We start from the raw sequence: 5,550 nt of genomic DNA on the forward strand, positions 1-5,550 counted from the left end.
ATGCCCTTATTGGAAATAATGTGGCCTAAAACTATACCTTGCTCAACCATAAAATGACATTTTTCAAAATTTAGAACAAAGTTAGTTTCAGTGCATCTATTCAAAACCTTTTCCAGACTATCCAAACAAACATCAAAAGAGAATCCATATATAGTGAAATCATCCATAAACACCTCTATGCAATTTTCTAAAAAATCACTAAAAATACTAATCATGCACCGCTGGAAGGTACCAGGGGCATTGCACAGGCTGAAAGGCATCCTTCTATAGGCAAAAGTGCCAAAGGGGCAGTTGAATGTGGTCTTTTCTTGATCCTCAAGAGCAATAGTGATTTGCATATAACCAGAAAAACCATCAAGAAACAGTAGTGAGATTTACCTGCCAGGCATTCAAGCCTCTGGTCAATGAATGACAGTGGAAAATGGTCCTTTTTGGTAACCTGGTTCAGCCTCCCATAGTCGATGCAGACTCTCCAGCTGTTCTGCACCAGAGTAGGAATCAACTCCTCCTTCTCATTTTTTATCACGGTGAGGCCGGTTTTCTTTGGGACTACCTGGACGTGACTCATCCATTGGCTGTCGGAGATAGGATAAATGATTCCAGCTTGCAAAAGCTTGGTTACCTCCTTCTTCACTACATCAAGAATCACTGGGTTGAGTCTTCTATGTGGCTGTCTTACTGGTTTAGCCCCATCCTCTAAATTTATTCGATGCATACATGTGGATGGGCTAATACCAGAAATGTCCACCAGGGTCCAGCCTATAGCCTTCTTATGCTTCTTGAGAACTGATAACAGCTTCTCCTCTTGCTCATCAGCAAGGTAGGCAGATATAATTACTGGAAAACTTTTGCTATCATCCAAGTAAGCATATTTTAAATTTGATGGTAGAGGCTTCAATTCTGGTGTGGGCAGCTGGATAGTGGTAGAAAGAGATGGTTTCTCAGTCTGTACCTCATAAAGAAAGTTAGAGGTATGTGTACTTCCTGAAACATGGTTAGTTCTATCTAACTTTATAAAATCAATCTCAAGAGGTAAAACATCAGACATGTAATCAATATCAAATTCAGATTCACTCTTAACATCAAATTCAGACATATGATCAAGTACAAGTTCAGATTCAATGCATGAAGAGTGACATGCATGCAGATTAGAATGAAGATCAGTCATGTGTTCATCAACAATATGGTCAATTATTTCAACACGAAATACAGAAAGATCTTCAGATGGGTGTTTCATAGCATCAAGAATATTAAAATGAACAGTTATATCACCAAACTCCATAGATAGTGTGCCTGCATATACATCTATCTTAGTTCTAGCAGTTTTCATAAAAGGTCTGCCTAGAATGATGGGAACTGATCCTTTAGAAAATCCCTCCTCCATATTCAAAATATAAAAATCAACAGGGAAAATCAATTCACCAACTCTAACTAGGACATCCTCTATGAAACCAGCAGGATAGGCAACACTACTATTGTCTAAATGAATTACCACATCAGTCGAGTGCAAAGGACCTAGAGATAGAGAATTAAAAATAGACAGAGGCATAACACTAATAGAAGCTCCTAAATCTAGCATGGCATTGTCAAACTTACTGTTCCCTATAATACAAGGTATGCTGAATGTACCTGGATCTTTACATTTTTCAGGGATTTGGGGAACAAATTTACCAATCAATACGGAGACATTTCTGCCCATACTAATTCTTTCACTTCCTTTAAGCTTCCGCTTATGAGTGCACAGCTCTTTCAAGAATTTAGCATATCTTGGAATTTGCTTTATTGCATCCAGCAGAGGTATGTTTACCTCTACTTTTCTAAATGTTTCCAAGATCTCCTTCTCTGCCTCTTCCATTTTTTTGTTGGAAATTGCTCTTGGAGGGAATGGAAGAGGGATATGCTGCTTCTGTAAATCAGAATTACCAGTGGAAGATTCACCTGCATAGAAATTGTTAGGTAACTTACTCTTTAAATTTTTGTCATCATCTTTTTCTCGAGCAGAGTGAAGTTGGGCAGGTTCATTTGCGGATGAGGAAGATATTGCTGGTTGAGGTCCTTGACACTGCTTTCCCGACCTCAATGAGATGGCACTCACATTTTTGGGATTCTGGACAGATTGAGAAGGCAATCTGTCAGAATTCTGGGACTGTTGTTGATTTAACTGTGTAGCCAATTGTCCCATCTGATTCGTTAAGCTCTGAATGGAGGCTTTGGTTTCTTGTTGAAACTGCATGTTTTGCATAGTCATTTGCCTCACATGTTCTTCAAGGGAAGGTTGTGGAGGAGCCTCAACTGTTTGCTGTTTCTAGGGCTGTTGCTGTTGTTGCTGCTGGATTGGTGGAGGAACGTATGGTTTGCTTGGGCCAACAACATTTTGAAAATAAGGCTGCTGTTGTGAAGGATTCGACCATCTAAGGTTGGGATGATTCCTCCACCCGGGATTGTACGTGTTGCTGGAGAGGTCATAATTGTTCTATTGTGGTTGATTTTGCTGCTGAGGTTAAGGAGGTCTATTGTAGATGTTTGCAACATAAGCTTCAGACTGTTCAATTGCTTCAGATTGTTGCAATGAAGGGCAAAGGTCTGTGTGGTGGTCGGCAGAGGAGCATAAACCACAGAGTCTGGCGACAGGTACAAATTTTTTATTCAAGGCCAGTTGGGTTGCCAGGTTAACCAAGGCATCTAGTTTACCTTCAAGCTTCTTAGTCTCGACTGATGAAGATGAATTCGTGGTTACTTCATGCACTCCTCTAATGACAATAGCATCACTTCCGGCACTAAATTGCTGGGAGTTTGAAGCCATCTTCTCAATTAAATTTCTGGCTTCAGAAGGGGTCATGTCTCCAAGGGCTCCACCACTGGCAACATCTATCATACTTCTCTCCATGTTACTGAGTCCTTCATAAAAATATTGGAGAAGAAGGTGCTCAGAAATCTGGTGGTGAAGGCAACTGGCACATAATTTCTTAAATCTCTCCCAGTATTCATATAAGCTCTCTCCACTGAGTTGCCTAATTTTTGAAATATCTTTTCTGATGGTCGTGGTCTTGGAAGTAGGGAAAATTTTTTCTAAGAAATCTCTCTTGAGGTCATCCCAGCTCGTGATGGACCGTGGAGCAAGGTAATAAAGCCAGTCTTTTGCTACTCCCTCTAAAGAATGAGGAAAAGCCTTCAGAAATATGTGATCCTCCTGGACATCTGGGGGTTTCATGGTGGAGCAGACAATATGAAATTCTTTCAGATGTTTGTGCGGGTCTTCACCTGCAAGGCTATGAAACTTTGGGAGCAAATGGATCAGTCCAGTTTTAAGAACATATGGGACATCCTCGTCAGGGTATTGGATGCAGAAGCTTTCGTAGGTGAAGTCAGGTGCAACCATTTCCCTTAGAGTCCTCTCACGGGGTGGAGGTTGTGCCATGTTCTCAAAATGTTCAAAATCAGAATGTTTAAAACAATAATGTTCAAAATCACCAATAGCATAATGCTCAGGATGCTCAAAAGGTACTAAATGATGTCTAACTAATCTATGAAATGTCCTATCTATCTCAGGATCAAAGGGTTGTAAGTCAGATGGATTGCCTCTAGTCATACACTATATTCAGCATGCACAACTAGTTGCCTTCTTATGCAAGTAACAGTGTAGGTTTGAACTACAGCTACCATTAAATGATATCCAAATGACTTGAAATTTTGTGAGCAACCTTATAAAATGATGAGAAGATAGCACAAAAAATTTCAAACAAAAATTCAAAGTCTAACTATAGAAGCTAAAAATGATAAGTTAAGAAAAACAAGTGAATAATACTTGGAAAATAAAAAACTTTTGAGAAAATCGCAATTTTTGGAAGAAGGAGACCTCAGCCTGCCTATGGCCGGCTTCCACGGCATGGGAAATTTTTTCTACCCCAAATACATATATAATAATAGCGATTCTGATAACCGAAGCAAAAGTTATGGCCGTTTGAAGTTTTGACAAAAATCAAATTTGCTACTTTTTTGGAACTTTCAAATCTGACCAAACTAAGGGCTCCAGCTATTTTTCCCACAAAATATGGATCAAAAGAAGTGACCACAAAAAATTCAGCCAATAATAACAACTATAGCTACCAAAACAAAAAATCCTAATTAATTCAGCAAGGGTGGTCTCTAAAATCTATCGCTAAGGGATTTCAACTACTACCTTGTTTTCCAGTTCAACAAAAGTGGTCGCTAAATTCGTCGCAAATCACTATTCACAGAAAAACACAAAACTAAAATAGAGAAAGCGCTGAATAGAAAAACTAAAACAGAACACACAATAAACAAAATAACAAGGCTCTAAACACACTTAACGCAACACGAATACCACACTAACACAACACTAACACAACACACGAAAGCATAAAACAACTAAACATAAAACATGAATTACTAGCTATTACGAACCTTTGGACACTGCTCCCCGGCAACGGCGCCAAATTTGATCGAGGCCGTACCCGAATCAAATAAACATTAAAATATAGTAACTAGGAAGTGATCCTAGGTCGTTTCCCAACGAGCAATGATACACCAAATGTTCATGACAAATAGTAGGAAAATAGTAACGAATGGGGGGGGGGGTTGTTTGATTTTGTAAATTAAACAGCGAATAGATGTGAATTAGAAAATATCAGAATTAAAACACGTTGCTTCCCCTTGATTCACAAGCAAGTCTCTTATCCTAGGTTCCGAGAGTTTATCCTTTATCAGTTCAACCACTTAATCCAACCCTAAATTAAATTACTAAGCGAAATTTAACATAAGGAATTCATTATGTGATTAAGCAACACATACACCAATTACTCATAAACGATCATTAAGCATGAATGTAAATTAAGCGCAGAGACAATTAATCAAGCACTAAGCATGCATGAATTAATAGCAACAAATTCAGAGTAATTAGTGAAGAGGAAAAACTGAACAAAATTTAACAGTAATAATAGAACCTCAAAGAGAACTGTGCTTGATCCTCAAGAGAAAACAACGCTGGAGACTTAGCCTTCCATTAATCAATAGAGAACGAAATTATGGATTGAAGAACGAAATTTTATTGCTGCAACGAAAAGTAAAAACTGGAATTCCAAAAACGAAAATAATGCCTAAAAGAAGAAAAGCCTAAAAACGAAAAATAGGGGAGAGAGAGGAGAGAGAAGAGATAGAGGGCTAAACTAGAACCTTGGTGCTGTTATATAGTTTTTCAGCCCCAAAGCTTACAAATCTGTTTTAAATCCAAGCCCATAAATAAAATAAAATCAAATCTAGATAAGATAAGATAAGATCTAGATGAAATAATATCTAGATGAGATCAAATCTAAATAATATCTAGATAAGATAAAGTTTAGATAAGATAAAATTTTGTAGAATAAAATAGTCTGCCCTCTTCAAGTCCAAGCCCAATTTTGGATTCAAGCCCAATGCTTCATTAATTCCTGAAATTAGATTAAAAACATAAAATTAGTTGAATGGGCCCAAATAATAAAACTGCTTAATTAATTTGCCAATTAAGATTAATCGGTACTTAAAATGGTGCAA

The 5,550-nt window shown here is 37.9% G+C and overlaps 1 non-coding gene across 1 annotated transcript; it reads left to right on the forward strand.

Moving 5' to 3' along the window:
• The first annotated feature begins 2,933 nt into the window (after positions 1-2,933).
• LOC114410947 lies at positions 2,934-3,040 on the forward strand. The gene has a single exon (XR_003666338.1). It is a non-coding gene; the product is annotated as a small nucleolar RNA R71 (small nucleolar RNA).
• Positions 3,041-5,550: the final 2,510 nt, after the last annotated feature.

The sequence above is a fragment of the Glycine soja genome, chromosome 4 (genome assembly GCF_004193775.1).
Source record: "Glycine soja cultivar W05 chromosome 4, ASM419377v2, whole genome shotgun sequence".
In the NCBI taxonomy this organism is placed as follows: Eukaryota; Viridiplantae; Streptophyta; class Magnoliopsida; order Fabales; family Fabaceae; genus Glycine; species Glycine soja.